At 42.6% G+C, this 16854-nt stretch overlaps 1 pseudogene; it reads right to left on the bottom strand.

Annotated features, from left to right (window-relative positions):
• Positions 1-2683: 2683 nt before the first annotated feature.
• LOC105529273 lies at positions 2684-2946 on the bottom strand (annotated as a pseudogene).
• Between the last annotated feature and the right edge of the window lie 13908 nt (positions 2947-16854).

Genomic DNA, 16854 nt, shown 5'->3' with positions numbered 1-16854 from the left:
GGGAACCATTTGTCAATGCTGTGTTAAAATTTCTTAAACACCTGTCTGAGCCTGGCCCAAAATACTAGCCCAGGATCCTGGTCCCCAGAAAGTACAAAGGGAGAGTCACTTGGGAGTCCTAGGATTTTCCACATCTGGTAATGGACATGGGAGAGAGAGAGTGACAGAAGAAGGGAAAAACTGTCTATTCCCTATAGTTACTGCTGTACTGTTCCAAAAAGAGATAAGAGGAGGCCATGGACATGAACCGTTTTTACTCACAACATGTCTGACACCAAATGTGTGGGATTTCCCCTAATTTTTCACACCAATCAATTTAACAACTCTGTAGACATCAACTGGGTGTCCTGCAATTCAATTCAATCCAAACATTAAGTACTTAGAGTTGGCACAGACCCCACAGGTTAAGGGCTCAGTCCTACAAAACTGTCCCCCATGCTGGGTGAGGCGTCAGAGCTTCAGCATTGAGAAGTGGTGGAATTGCGGGTTGGTAAGAAGAATTACAACAATATAGGTTTGAAAAAGACAGTTTGTTAGAAAAAACTCTGCAGAAGAGTGCAACAGAGGCTGGGCGTGGTGGCTCACACCTGTAATCCCAGCACTTTGGGAGGCCAGGGTGGGTGGATCACTTGAGATCAGGAGTTCGAGGCCAGCCTGGCCAACATGGTGAAACCCCAATTCTACTAAAAATACAAAAATTAGCCGGGTGTGGTGGTGGGCACCTGTAATCTGAGCTACTTGGGAGGCTGAGGCACGAGAATTGCTTGAACCCCGGAGGCAGAAGTTGCAGTAAGCTGAGATCGTGCCACTGCACTCCAGCCTGGGCCATAGAGCGAGACTCCATCTCAAAAATAAAGAGAAAAAAATTAAAATGTATAAAAGATGAGTGCAGCTTGGTGCCTCAGTGAGAGGACTGAGTGTGCCGCAGTGGGATTTTTCCTTAGGAGCATTTTTATAGACCTTAAAGCAGAAGCTTAAGGGTAATGTGGACCATGTTAGCCACATAGGTCATGATAAATGGTTACATTTGTAGACATTTTTGTCTACAAATGTAGACGTCCTGATGTCAGCACGGTTGCACAGTGAATTTCGGCATAACGTTCCGGAGATGTATAGGAATTCTAATTTCTTATAAATTTTGGGTGGGGGGCGGGAAGACCTGGTACCAGTGCCTGCTTTAGATAATAGAGAAGTCTAATTACTTCTCATTTCCCCAGATAAGGAGTTTTGCCTCCAGAGGGCCTGCTAGATAGTCACCAGGTGGTCTTCGTTTCCTTCTAAATTCCCCAGATAAGGAGTTTTTTCTCTGGGGCCTCTTCAATGATCACCAGGTGATTGCGCTCTCCTCACTCCACTTCGGATGCTAGTTACGGGTCCAAAGTTTCCACCTGCACTTCTGACCAATCGCCTATAAACTGGGGGTTCCTGTGACCCCCTCTTCAGGTTTGATAATTTGCTATAATGACTCATAATATCAGAAAGGTGCTTTACTAATACTGGTTTTTTATACAGGATACGACTCAAGAACAGCCAAATGGGAGACAGGTGGAGCATAGGGTGAGGTATGGGGAAGGGGTGTGGAGCTTCCTTGCCCTGTTGGAGTGTAGCACCCTTCCAGCGCCTCTGTGTGGTCTCCAACATCAGCTCCAAACCCCATCACTTCAGGGTTTTTATGGATGCCTCGTTACTTAGGCATAATTGATTAAATCATGGTTGTTGGTGATTAGCTCAATCTCTAGCTCCTTTTCTCTCCCTGGAGGTCTGAGGGTAGAGAGGGAGGCTGTGATTTCCAAACCTCCGATCCTGCCTTGGTCTTTCCGGCAACCAACACCCATCCTGAAGCTACCTAGGGGCCCCCACCAGCAGTCTTTCATTAGCATACAAAAGAAACTGTTATCACCCCAAGATTCCAAGGGTTTAGGAGCTGTGCGCCAGGGGCACAGGCCAGAGGATTTTTTTTTTTTTTTAATATCACAGTGGACAAGTAGGAAACTGGAACAGAATGAGAGTTTTATAAATAATCTGTAGGAGCACAAAGATTAATAATAAACCCAATTTAGTCAACATTTTTTAGTTGAGAAAACAGAAGCTCTTGGTTGGGAAGTGACTTGCCCAAGGACACACAGCTGACAAATGGGGAGCTGAGACCACTGTAACATTTTCCAGTTTCTGGTCTTGCACTCTCTCCACATTATTAAAGCCTCCAGTTCAGCTACGTGCAACTCAGCACATCCAAAGCCTTTGCACTGCCTGCTTTTTAATCCTTTAAGAATCTCTTAAAGAGGAACAGACTTGTCTGCGGGTACCAGTGACCTGGCATGAGCATTCCTTTTGCAGGAACAGTGTTATGTTCTCCACAAAGAGCAGGTGTGAGTCACCTCCAGTCACAGCCCAGCCAGCGTCTCTCACAATATTGTGGAAAAAGGCCCCACACATCAAAACTGTCTTTTTAGAAAACAGCCAGATTTGTGCTCGGAGAAGAGCTCTGGCCCTGGTCCGAGCTCCCAGGGATCCCTCTTTGGGCCCCAGCTTTTCTTTTATTTTTTAACCAGTTATCTTTTATGTGGAGGTTAATTCCCATTAGGATATAAAAGGATTCAGCAAGGATCACATTCCTCAAGGACAGGTGTGGGCAAAGAGGTCGTGGTCAGGGTGGCAGAGCCTGCCGTCTGCAGGCCCCTCTTCAGTGGTACTTGCATAGCTGCTTATGCTTGAGGTCCTTGCAGGAAAGGCAGTAGCTGAAGAGCAGGTAAGCTGCCAGTACCATGGAAACCTGAGACACCCTTTCTTCATGTTGATGTACTAGTTGTAGTACCAGTAGTAACCTCTTTGAAATGCTCCAGCAATGCCACTAGGGGTGAAATCTCACATCAGTATCCAGCTTGGCAGCTCCCCGAGTTTGACATCCAGGAGTTTCTTCTCCTTCACTGGTGCAAGTGATGCCATCTTGGAGTGCCACCTGTGGGGCCCAGCTTTTCTTTCAGTGTTAAGAAGCTTGAATGGCTAATCGCACCTCACCAGGAGGTCTGATGGCACTGAGGAGGCTTCCCCCAGGTAAGGCCCAAATTAGTGAATGGCAGAGGCTCACAGCTAGAACAAGAAGGAGAACGTGAAGCAGGATGAAGAGCATGGCAGAGACTGATAGTTGTCTAGGAAAACATTCCCCTCCTTCAACATTAATGAAGTTGTAGCTGGGTGTAGGGCTGCCCAGTTGGAGGCTGTATTACCAATCTCCCTTGCAGCTAATTGTGGCCGTGTGACTAAGTTCAGGCCAGTGAGGGGTGCATGGAAGTGCTAAATGCAACTTCTGAGTCATCTTCAATGTAAAGAAGCTCCTTGTCCCGGAGCAGCTCTCTTCCTTCTTTTTTTTTTTTTTTTTTTGAGACGGAGTCTTTGCTCTGTCGCCGGGGCTGGAGTGCAGTAGCCGGATCTCAGCTCACTGCAAGCTCCGCCTCCCGGGTTTGCGCCATTCTCCTGCCTCAGCCTCCCGAGTAGCTGGGACTACAGGCGCCCGCTACCACGCCCGGCTAATTTTTTGTATTTTTTGGTAGAGACGGGGTTTCACCGTGTTAGCCAGGATGGTGTCGATCTCTTGACCTTGTGATCCGCCCGTCTCGGCCTCCCAAAGTGCTGGGATTACAGGCGTGAGCCACTGCGCCCGGCCTCTTCCTTCTTCCCTTGAGCTGAATATGAACCTGCCTGTGGCCTAGCACTAACTGTGCAGACAAGGACAATGCCCTTGGTGATGGCAATAGGATGGAGGGAACCTGGGTTCATCAGTGACTGCATGTAGAAAAAGCCTTCACCAGCGTGGACCTCAGCATTGTTAGTGACAGGAACAAACCTCCATCTCCTTTGAACTATTTTTGAGGTCTTTGGATACAGTAACGTATCCTTTACTCTGACTTCACAAATGAAAAGGTCTTGGCTATTTCATATTATCAGGAAGCTGTAATTTCCATACCCAATTATAAATGACCAGGGATTTGACAATTCATTTATATTCCTGTTGCTTGGGACTCGGATCATGCTCTTCCACAGAATCAGTGTGATTCATGGTGACACATGTCATCCCCAGACTCAATTAACTCATAGCCTCAGGTCAGGGTCTAAGGAGCAAGGAAAGAGTCACGGTAGAGATTATGATCCTCCAATGACCAGACAACCCCATGCCCATTCTGCCTACGCTTCTGGCCTGCCTGACTTCCAGGTTGCTACATACCAGGCCTCAGATTGCCACCTCCCCTACAATTCAACCAAATGCATAACTTGGTCTCATTTCATGTAGAAATAAAAAAAGCAATCTGCCTGAACTGATTTATGCTGACATGATTTTTATCTAAGAAAATCTATGTAATTCACTATGGTGGACTTAGAAAAGTTTGGGTTCTATACAGTACATTTATTACAGTGCAGTTGTGGTCTATAAGCATGCTTCCATCTGTCTAGGCAATTAGGTTATCCTACTGACCACATTTACTTCCTGCAGACAAAGTTTAAAATGGAAAGGACCTTAAAGGTGAGTGAGGCAGGGAAATAATTTCAAAAGGCAAGCAGACACTTGGCTGCCTAGTCCAATTGCTAGGAGACTAGATTGCATTTATGGAGTATGGAAAGTAAAGGAGTGATCTGGAAACACAAGAGCTGGTATAAGTGCTTTGTATCATATCCATAAGAATTGGGTTCAAGAAACAGAATCCATTCTGAATACTGTAGACAGGAAGAGAATTTTAACACATGGAATCTTACAAATTTTGCTTACCAAAATAGTTGTGAAGTGGGAGTGCTTCACATATTATCTCATTTAATCTGGAGACTATCTCTAGGAGGCATGCACTGTTATTCTCATTTTCACGTGAAGAAACCAAGTCTCAAAGTCTGAGAAAATGCCCACTTCCAACATGAAATGGGATTTGAACTGTGTCTCTTTCTAGAAGTTGCTGCTCTTCTCTGTTCCTCACATTCCTCCACCTCTTGAGAGAAAAAGTAAAATCTAAACTATATCCCCCTGATGTATTTATGAACCACTTTAAGCATCACATGACAGGGTTGGGAGTGAGACTTCTCTGAATATAACTTACTTTTGAACCATGTAAAATGTTTGACATTTTTCAAAAAAATAAAATCAAGGAAAATAAAGTTAACCCTGAAATTGAAAATAATAAACTTTATCAAATTGGTTACATAATCACATAGAGAAAAGAATTATTCCAAGTGACTTTGGAACATGTTTCTCTTGTATATATTCTTGGTGGGATATATTCTAAGAAAAAAATTGCAAATAATTTTAAACTTCCCTCAGTAGTTTTATTATTAGATGTAATTTTGTGTTATAATTTTGAAAGTATTTCATATATAATTAGGATAAAAGATAAGAATGTTAATACTGGCTGGGCGTGGTAGCTCACATCTAATCCCAGCACTTTGGGAGGCCAAGGCGGGTGGATCACTTGGGCCCAGGAGTTTGAGACCAGCCTGGGCAACATTGAAACCTCATCTCTTATTTAAAAAAAAACTTTTTTAAATGAATGTTAATATTATTAAGATCCAAGATTTTGATTAGGAGAGAAAGATACAAATAAAATAAATGAAACACTCTGTAATGTTAAATTTGTATAGGATATATTAATATGAACTCAAGGTAAAACTTTTTTTACTTTCTCTGCTCACTTAACCTATAAAAAATGATATTCCAGTAGCAATGTTAACAGAACCTTTCCCTTATTCTTGATAGTTTTGCTGCCAGTTCTGGCAAAGTGTCATCATCTGGATGGGAAGAGATTGGATGCCAGGCCAAGGTTGTAAGGAAGTAATTTAATTTAATTTATTTTTTTTGAGATGGGGTCTCTCTCTGTCACCCAGGCTGGAGTGCAGTGGTGCCATCATGGCTCACTGCAGCCTCAACCTCCTCAGGCTCAGATGATCCTTCCACCTCAGTTTTTTTGTTTTGTTTTGTTTTGTTGGTATTTTTTGCGGAGATGGGGTTTCATCATGTTGCCCAGGCTTGTCTCACTCCTGAGCTCAAGCGATCTGCCTGCCTTGGCCTTCCAAAGTGCTAGGATTACAGGCGTGAGCCACTGTGCCCAGCCAGGTAAAGAAGTAATTTAGTCCTTAATTCTGCAGTTGGGATTTTAAAGTTGTTTGCCAGGCCTCTTCCCTGGCCCTCGTCATCACCCTTACAATATCTTCTGTAAAGGCTACATTGCTTACTAATGCTTTTATGTCCAAGTAGACTCTTCTGAGTGAATCTGAAGGTGGGGTTGTGTCCTGTGTCTGAGCCCATGAAAGGTGGGAAGCTGAAGTTGAAAGAGAATCCTAAGAGTACAAAATCCCTGGGAATCAGCACAAATTCCTGGGAGAACTTCCGACTTTCAAAGGCTATGTAATTGGTAGAATCAAAGCTGAGATGACCGAAGCGGTAAAGGATAACCCAGCTAACATCTGGGTTTTAGGTGGAATAAAGAGAAAATAGCACTGCAGTTTATTTATGATTTGATGAAAGAGTAGAATTGGAAAATAGTAAGGTCCAGAGAGGATGGAAGGATTTAGAAGGCCCAGGAAGGGTGGCAAGATCTGCTTGGCTGGGTGCTGTTGGGGAGGGATTATGGGTTCACTTTCCTCTTTAACGGCCCTCTGTCACCCCCCAAAGATACTGTCACTGTTCTCTATCTCCATGACGTGGGCCCAGACCTCTAGTCCAGAGCACACATTCTCTGTGCTCAGTTGTCTGAGGCAGCTGTCGGATCAGCTCTGCTCTGTTCGGGCGCATCTCAGCCTTGGGGCACTAGTTCCGTCCATCCTTTGTGCATTGTGCGGCGTCTGTTGCTGTTCCTCTACTATTTACAGAGGAATCAAAATATAACTAACGCTTAGGCCGGGTGCAGTGGCTCACGCCTGTAATCCCAGAACTTTGGGGAGCTGAGGCAGGTGGATCACTGGCGGTTGAGAGTTCGAGACCAGCCTGGCAAAACCCCATCTCTACCAAAAATACAAAAATTAGCTGGGTGTGGTGGTGCATGCCTGTAGTCCCAGCTACTCAGGAGGCTGAGGCAGGAGAATCATTTGAACCTGGGAGGCGGAGGTTGCAGTGAGCCAAGATCACGCCACTGCACTCCAACCTGTGTGACAGTGAGACTCCGTCTCAAAAAAAGAAAAAAAATATATAACCAACACTTAGAAAACACAGGCACATCAATCTGGCAAGGGAACCCTAGGGCCAACTTCCAGGAGAGTGCAACCTTTCCCTATTTCCCTTCCCAGTTTTCTAGATCAATTTTGTTGGCACAGAGAGCCACCTGGCATAGACATTCCCAGGAAAGATTAGAATATCATCAAGGGGAACAGACCAGAGGTAGGAGTGGGAGCTAGGGTTTATATCTGAAGCCCACAGATCCCCTCTCTGGGTGAGGGCTCCAGGAAGGCTCCAGGATAAAACCCTAATCCCAGTGATTCACTGGCCATGGATTAGATTATTAAGAGAGTTCAGGGTACCTGTACCTCAACTGTTAGTCATGGGCCACAGTCCCATCTTAGTGTTTCTGGGTCAAGGCTGTGTTAGGGCTGTTTTGTGTTAGGGCTGATAGGGAGAAAAATGCTCTGAGCCTGTGAAAGCCTCAAGTCAAGTGCTGGGGCTCACGCTCTGTCATCAGGGACAGAGAACCCTGGGATGGAGTACACATTCTTCTGCAGTTATGGGAATCTGTGCCCTTCATGAGAAAGGAGGGTAGTGACTGAAAAAGTCAACTGAGTATGATATGCAGAAAACCCTTCTTGAAAATTTCAAAGAAAAAGAACATATTTTAATCTACTTTAAAGTGAATAATAGGATGGATCACAGAGCTGTTTATTTAAAATAGAACATCAGATGACCTATGAATAATGAATGTCTGCAGCTTGCCTAGAGGGAGAGGACAGTGAGAACTGGATCCCAACCACTCTTGTCTCTCAATATCAGTGCAGAGTCAAAAAGAGAAACAGAGGCGTAGCATTAAAGGATAAGATTTTGTTTCATCAACGCAAGGCTTCCCCAAGGGCTAACCTTGATCTCACCTTTTTTTTTTTTTTTTTTTTTTTTTTTTTGAGATGGAGTCTCCATCTGTCACCCAGGCTGGAGTACAGTGGTGCGATCTTGGCTCACTGCAACCTCCCCCTCCCGGGTTCAAGTGATCCTCCTGCCTCAGCCTTCCAGGTAGCTGGGACTATCGGCATGCACCACCACGCCCGGCTGATTTTTGTATTTTTAGTAGAGATGGGGTTTCGCCACGTTGGCCAGGCTGGTCTCAAACTCCTGAGCTCGAGCAATCCACCACCCTCGGCCTCCCAAAGTAGATATCGCCTTTCCATGAGGGCCCAGGTCCACAATCTCTGAGGATGTCAGTGCCTAGAGCAGGTCCCTGTTAGAAAACAGAGCTCTCAGAGGGGAGACTCATGGCAGCCTGTCCTGCCTGTCCATCCAAATGAAAGTGTAATGGAGCTGAGTCACTGGTCCTGCCCACCAGGGGCAGGTGGTGTGAGATACATTGGAACCACTGTTAGTTTTGGAGGCAGAACTTCCAGGTCCTGATTTTTGACAAGCTGCTTAACTTCCCCAAGGTTCAAGTACCACCTCTGAGGTAATACCTGGCCTCCATACCTCACAAGTTGTTCTGAGGCTCACGTGAGATTATGTCTGTGAAAGGCCTTCCTGCAATCGTCAGGGACCATTTCCCCTTCAGTGCTAATCTTGATGCTTTCAGAGTCTAGTCTTTTAAGAGTCTCCCCAGGATCATTCGACTGAGCCTCCTCACCTATCACTTCATTCCTCTCTTCACCACATTTAGCACAGGCTCTTGGTTCCTCAAGTTGGAGTGGCTGCCTGAAAGGACCTGAGGTAGCAGGGGATAAGCTTTTCCAGGGCACAGGTCATTCTGCTCGGTCCCCTCTTTCTAGGATGGCTATGTAGTGTCAGGGCCCAGTGAAGTTTGAGGGAGGGGAAACCCGAAGGGAAGGAACATGAAAGAAAGCCTTGGGGCGACGAATAGGCAGACTGTTGTGAAGCTGGCAGGTGGGAGAATGTGGCATGCTTCCTGCTCTGCCAAGCCACCCCCCAGCTCCTTTGGTTTTTGCTTGTTCCTCCTGTCTTTTGCAGTCCCCTGGACAAGCTCCTTGCTGTAGGCAGTTTGTGGAAATGGCTTCCTCAGGATCCCCACTGTGAACGGTGCAGCATAGTGGCCATGGAAGCTGGCAGTCTGCTGTCTGGGGAGCCTGTGGAAGACACGGCTACCTCGGAGACCCAGGGCTTGCCCTGCTCCTCTGTGGGACCATCTTTATCCCTGCCCTCAATCTCTTACCAGCCTCCCAGGAGACCCAAAGTAGCTCCTCTCTCTGAGCCACCTTCTACCTCTGCTTTCTCACTGGATTCTACAGAGGTCCAAGCTCCAGGCCATCTGCTGCCCCTGTGATGCTGGTCACCATCTTCTCTGTGGCTTCCCAGAGGCTTCCTGACCTTCTGGCCTCTTGTCTGAGGACCCCATGGAGACCACTTTCCCTCACTGAATCCTTACTCTTCCCTGACCTCTCATTGTATTCTGTTTTCTCAAAGTACCTCACCGTCACACCTTTCATCCCCATCACCGGCTTTCCTTCTGTGAAAATTTGGTTGGAAAAGCTGTTTCCAACAAACACAAAAGGTTTCTGAGAATTGTTTTGTTTGATATTGAAACCTTCCCTTCTGCTTATGATGTGGTGGGAGTTTCAGGGTTCTGGATATTTGGCCTGTGACAGTATTTGTCATCCCCAAATAACTTCTTGGTTGAGTCTCATTACTTAGGAAATCAGCTGATTAATTCCAAGAAATTGGTAGCAAAGGAAGTTGGGTGGCACCCAGAGGAGAGTAGGTACAAACTCAACAGACAGTGTAATTGCATGCTGTAGCCTCATCATGAGCAAATTGTAGCCTGCTGCTGGACTCATACCAAGGAGTAACTAAGGCTGCCAAAAAAAAAAAAGGATAAAGACCTTAGAGCTATCATAGTTAATAAACAAGAAGTATCAGCAATTTAAATCTTAACTTGGCAAAGAGGAAAGAACAAAGAAAAAGAGCAAAAGCACATGCAGATTATAGCATAATAATCTTTGGCTCCGGACCACTTGAGTAGTGGGTCGGGGGGAGTTGTATATGTCATGAAGTCACCAGCTTGGTCTCGATCTTGGGTAGAAGGTGCCCCTTCCTGAGGTCATCTGCTTCAGAATGGTTACTCCAATACATCTGTTTGAGATCTCTGTTCAAACAGCCTTTTTGTGATTCTAGTGTGGCTTAAGTCTTTATATTTGAGAGGTATAAGATTTGCTGTTATGTTGTTAATAATACCTGGTAAGGTCCTTCTCATTGAGGTTCAACAGCAGTCCTTGATGTCTAATCCACTAACAAATAAGAAAATTTGAGCTAAAATTATTCAAGAGGATGCCAGAAGGACAGAGTTAATAAAATATTTTGGTGAGTCAAAAGAAAACTCTGTTATCTGGGCATCAAATAACTTGCTCATTTTATAGAAAGGAAACACTAATTTTACTCTTGGGGTATATCTATATTAAAATTTGCAGAAAAAGATGTATAAGCCTTTTTTCTGTGAGTAATTTCAGGCATATTCTATTTACATGGAGTATAGCCTAAAATTTTGTCTTTTTATCATTTATAGGATTTTAAAAAATGTTAATATATCTTTATATATGTAGCTGTACATAAATACACATAACAAAATTTTAGTTTTAAGATATAATTTATCTTAGCATATTACAAGAGATGTATATATTACATTGAATCACCATTTTTAAAAACAAAGTAATAATTCCTTAACATACCATATTCACCATCTTGCATATACATTGATACTTTCCTGCAATTACTGGTTGAGCATCCCTAATATGAAAATCGAAAATCCAAAATGTTCCAAAATCTGAAACATTCGAGTGCCAACATGACCCTACAAGTGGAAAATTCAGTATCTGACCTCATGTGATAGGTTGCAGTCAAAACTTGATTTCAGGCATAAAATTATAATATTGTACAAGATTACCTTCAGGCTATGTGCATAAGGTGCATATGAAACTTACATGGATTTCATGTTTAGAATTGGGGTCTATCATCAGGATATCTCATTATGCATATGCAAATATTACCAAATCCCCAGACTCCAAAATCTGCAACACTTCTGGTCCTAAGCTTTATGGATAAGGAATATTCAATCTACATTATACTAGTATAGTATAGTCATAAGCATTTTATTAATTGCCACAATTAGCCAAGGTAACCAACTTTTGTCTTCTCCAAATACAGAGAACACTAGAAGGCAAGAAACCAGGAACTGCTTAGCTAAGTTTTGTTTCTTTTTAATTTTTATTATAGATTTTTTTTTATTTCAATAGGTTTTTGGGGGAACAGGTGGTGTTTGGTTACATGAATAAGTTCTTTAGTGGTGATTTCTGAGATTTTGGTGCACCCATCACCCAAGCATATACACTGTACCCAATGTATAGTCTTTTCTCCCTCAAACTCCTCCCACTCTTTCTCCCGAGTCTCCAAAGTCCTTTGCATCACTTTTAGGTTTTGCGTCCTCATAACTCAGCTGCCACTTATGAGGGAGAACATACAGTGTTTGGTTTTCCATTCCTGAGTTACTTCACTTGGAATAATTATCTCCAATTCCATCCAGGTTGCTGTGAATGCCATTATTTTGTTCCTTTTATGGCTGAGTAGTACTCCATGGTGTGTGTGTGTGTGTGTGTGTGTGTATACACACGCGCACACACACATCACATTTTCTTTACTAGGTGATTGATGGGCATTTTGGCTGGTTCCACGTTTTTGCAGTTGCAAATTGTGTGCTATAAACACGTGTGTGAAAGTATCTTTTTCGTGTAATGACTTCTTTTTCTCTGGGTAGATACCCAGGAGTGGGATTGCTGGATCAAATGGTAGATCTACTTTTAGTTCTTTAAGGCATCCACACACTTTTTCCACAGTGGTTGTACTAGTTTACTTTCCCACCAACAGTGTGAAAGTGTTCACTTTTCACCACATCCATGCCAACGTCTGTTATTTTTTAATTTTTTGTTTATGACCATTCTTGCAGGAGTAAGGTGGTGTCACATTGTGGTTTTGATTTGCATTTCCCTGATAATTAGTGATGTTAAGCATTTTTTTCATCTGTTTCTTGGCCATTTGTATATCTTCTTTCAAGAATTGTCTATTCATGTACTTAGCCCACTTTTTGATGGGATTGTTTTTTTCCTTGCTGATTTGAGATCTTTGTAGATTCTGGATATTAGTCTTTTGTCAGAAGTATAGATTGCAAATATTTTCTCCCACTCTGTGGGTTGTCTGTTTACTTTGCTGATTGTTTCTTTTGCTATGCAGAAGGTTTCTAGTTTAAGTCCCATCTATTTAACTTTGTTTTTGTTGCATTTGCTTTTGGGTTCTTGGTCATGAAGTCTTTGCCTAAGCCAGTGTCTAGAAGGGCTTTTTTTTAAATGTTAACCTTAGACTTTTTATGGTTTCAGGTTTTAGATTTACATTCTTAATCTATCTTGAGTTGATTTTTGCATAAGGTGAGAGATGGGGATCTAGTTTTGTTATCCTATATGTGGTTTGCCAATTATCCTGCACCATTTATTGAATAGGGTGTCCTTTCCCCATTTTATGTTTTTGTTTGCTCTGTCAAGCCTAGCTAAGTTTTCATGAGTTCACATTTTATATTACCTTTCACATTTTCAGGCAGCAGAATGAACACATCATCCAAAGGCAATTACACATTCTACTAATCTATAGCCTTTATATAATGTATTTAAGTAACAATAAATTAAAACTATATGTTTTGTATTTTTTTTAGCTTAGAAACTGTTCAGGAATCCAAATATTATATATCAAGCCAACATTTTCCAAGATTGTAAAATTTTAACTCATATTTGGAAATTACAATTTTAACTAAAACATAAATTCTCATGATTTGTAGTATTGTAAGAATTTTACAAGATCAAAACCATTTTAAAAGACATCTGTGCTATGATTTCACTTAAAAGCAATTTTATATTTTGTAAGCTTAAGAAATTTGTTCAAACAATGATCCCCTTTCTTGTCCCATAAAATCTGTATAGGAAATTACAAAAGTTTAAATGTTGAGAAGTTATAAATATTGTATAATATTTAAACTACAAAGTTATTAATATATGATTGAATCAGTCTTTTATAAATTAGAATATTAGCATTATTTTACATAAATGAGGGCAATATAGATATTGAGTTGTCTTTGATCAACATAAATAACTCATTCCAATTTGTCCAAAATTTTTCTATTTATCAGAAAGATTTCAGGATGCTTTAAAAATATATTTTATGAACTGTGTATTCATGAGACAGATGTTAAATTTAAAAGTCATATTTAAAGTCATTTATATTGAAACTAAGATGTTTTCTCTCATAACTATAGTAACAAAGCCTATTAATTTTAAAATACATTTGTGTACTTTTTATTTTTTCCCTGAGTAGAGAACACCAGTGATATTTGTCTACTTTTTTTTTTTTTTTTTGAGCTGGAGTCTTGCTCTGTCACCTAGGCTGGAGGATATTTCTTTACTTTTTTAATGGAAAAGGGAGTTTAACTCTTTAATGACATTTTTGACTACCTAATACATACCATAATAACAATGATTTTTTTTCTGAGCAGTTAATCTTTACAATTTCCCAAGGGAGAAGGATAGAACAATATGAAGTTATTACTGTAAGAGGTTATTTTTCCTTCCATAAGAAGGTAGAAAATGTAGATGCAGGGACCCCTTTTTTCATGTACACATAGACACAAAAGAGAAAGTCATTATAGCTAGTTTAAACAGTAACCCCGGCCCTCAATAATTTTATCAAAACATACAATTAAAAGCCACTGCTTATTAATCCTCAAAGAATGGAGATGGAGGGGAAATCTGCTACGTGAATCGCAGTGATCTCCTCCTTCTAGACCGAGCAGATATATAATCTCCTCTTGAGGGTCTCTTTGCCCTTTTTGCCTCAGGTACTTCTCAAATGAACATCCTTGTTCATGTCAAAGTTCTCTAAGTGGCCACTGTAGTTCTAATTCATCCTCAGTGAAGTTATGTGAGGAGATAGCGCAAGCTTATTAGCAGACAAGCTCATGAGAAATTGCTTGACTGTTGATCAAAGGTAAAATATTACTTGTGTTTCCTACCCTCAGCCCCGAGGTTAAACTGCCTCTACTTGATGTCCTGAGAAGTTAGCAGCCACTTGGCACAGACTGTGTGGAGAGATCTTTCCCAAAGCCAATTTCTCACACCAGGGAAGCCAGGGGGAAGTTCTCTTACATGAACAGAAGATGGGGACACACAGAAGGCAAGAGACAGTGTTAAAAGGCAAATTTCACCAAGAGACACCAAAATCTGACTGGAAACCAAAAATTTCAGGAAACACATAATAAATCTCATACTGAACAGTCAAGGAAATAAGCAAAGCCTAAATTCAGTGTAAAACCACACAATTAAACACAGAGAACTTGAACTTAACTCAAAGAGTCTCAGATGTGCACATTATTACTGAGTTAAGGTGGCCAATCCATGGTACTGGGGATCTCAAATCTCAAAGGAATCTTTCATGTCTTCACGTGGCCAGCCTCAGCCCACCAGGAGCAAACTCACAGTCCGACAAAGTCAGGCTTATTGGCTCATTGCAACAAACGAGATCACACACCCGAAGAACCGTGGACTGTATCACCAAGAAAGGGCAAAGCTATGATACGATTTTGGGGAAGGGTGGTGGTTAGGTGAAGCTGAGAAGAAACGGTATTTTGGTAGGTGAAAGCAAAGCAGGGCTGTGTGTAAAGGGACAATATCGAGTCCGAATGGCAAAGTAGACACAAGGTCTCTTCTTTAGAAACAAATCAAGATGTGGAATGTGAGGTCCAAAAGCCCCTACGGAATCTGTACCTGGGTTGAAAAATCAAGGCTGCTCCTCTGTGTCAAACTGAATTAGATCTTGCAGCCAAGAGTGAGATGTTTTGTTCTTACTGAAATGATTTCAGAAACAAAGTTTCTGATAAGCCAGGATTTTAGAAAACTAGATTTATTAGTACCAAAGTAGTAGTCATGCTACAGTAGTCATGTTAGTGTCATGAGGTAGCTTCACAGCTGCAGTGTTTCCTTGGGAGAAATAGAATTTTCTGCTAACTTTGCAGCTGGCTTTATCTGCATCTGTTTTCCCAGCCTGATGAATGGCATAGCAACATTTCATTTTCTCAGGTTAAACGGATTTTCACTTTCCTAACATGTAGCCCAGTCTCCTGCTTTATCAGCTTGTGGAACTCTCCAGAAAAGCTGTGGTGGTGTGGGGCCTTTTCTGGAGGTTATTACTCTCTTCCTTTCTTTGCTGTTTCCCTCTTCCTGGCATGGGCTGTGCAATTTTAGGGCCCCGGGTCAGCCTGGGGTTGTTCCTGAAGAAGGAATCCCTAAGGAGCACAACCTGAAAGCAAGCCTTGGGGTGAGGGAGACACAGGAGTTGGTATTACAGAGTTTAAGATGGGGGAGAATGGTAGGGGCCAGCATGCAGCATGCTTCAGGTGGCCATCCCCTGCCAGACCTGCTTGTTCGTACTGTTTCTGGCTGAAGCTTGCAGCCTCTTGCAGCCCCTTGGGCAAGCTCCGTGATTAACACAGTTTTACTAACTGTGGGTCATGATCCATGCAGGGAGAGGTGTGGAAGCATGACTGGCTGGTGACCTTGTGCTTTCGGGAAACTGTGAAAGCTGCTGCTCCCTCTGTGTCCCCTGTGGTTCCTGGCTCCTGTTCCTGAGCTTTCTTGATCTCTGGCTTCCAGACTCTTCCCCTGAGCCGTTTCTACCTGTGGCCTATTGTCAGCCTCTCTGCCCGGGATCCTCTGAGTTGCATTTCCCTTTCTGTACCCCAGCTGTCTCTGCCTCTGCTCCTGCCTAGGCTGGTTTCTTCTCATTGCACCCTGCCTTTCACAATGGGTCCCACTCTCTCGCCACTCCTTCCGCCCCCATTACTGGCCTCCTCTGCCACAAGAGGCTGTATGATTGACTCCCACATTCTCAGTCATCTCTTTTTCCACTCCCATCATGGCCTCATCTCCTCTGCCATGGGAGTCCTCCTTACCCCGTCTCTCCTAATCTTTCACCCATACCCCTCTTTTACCCCAACTACCAGCTTTCTCATCTTTTCAACCAACAGATGGAAGGTCCTCTCTACTTCTACCCCACCTCCCCCAGAGCTCTTTATTCAATCTCAACCCTCAGCACCAGATCCCTTTTTGCCAATATGAACTGCTACATAGTTCTCAAATTTTATTCTCCTCTCAGTTCTTACCATCATCCTGGTAGTTCAGGCCCTCATCTGTTCTCAAACCATGCAGTAGCCTCCTAACTAATCTGTTTCTTTAGTTTTGTCCTTCTTAGATTCTTTCCCCTCGCTACTGTCAGAACAATCCACATAAAACAAACGTGGCCATTAGTTAAAATTCTTCACTGACACTGTTCCCTACCAAATGAAGTCTGCTGTACATTTTTCTACCCCAGTAATCAAGAAACCTCTGTTTTGTTCAGTGCTTTTACATCTCTATTCATTAAGATTTCTCTATCTGGAATTGCTTAGGCAGATAAACACTGGTATTCTCAAAGTCTGCTACACTCCCCAAATAGACAGGAAGCTCCTTCAGGTCACAGGCTATGTTCTTTTTCAAGGAATTTATCCATTTCATCCGAGTTGCTGAATTTATTGGCATAGTTGTTGATATGATTTGGCTGTGTCCTCACCCAAATCTCACCTTGAATTGTAATTCCCATGTGTCAAGGGCAGAGCC

Source organism: Mandrillus leucophaeus, unplaced genomic scaffold (genome assembly GCF_000951045.1).
Source record: "Mandrillus leucophaeus isolate KB7577 unplaced genomic scaffold, Mleu.le_1.0 Scaffold76, whole genome shotgun sequence".
NCBI lineage: Eukaryota > Metazoa > Chordata > Mammalia > Primates > Cercopithecidae > Mandrillus > Mandrillus leucophaeus.
Note: the sequence above shows the minus strand (reverse complement) of the source record. Positions and strands in the feature narration are given on the sequence as shown.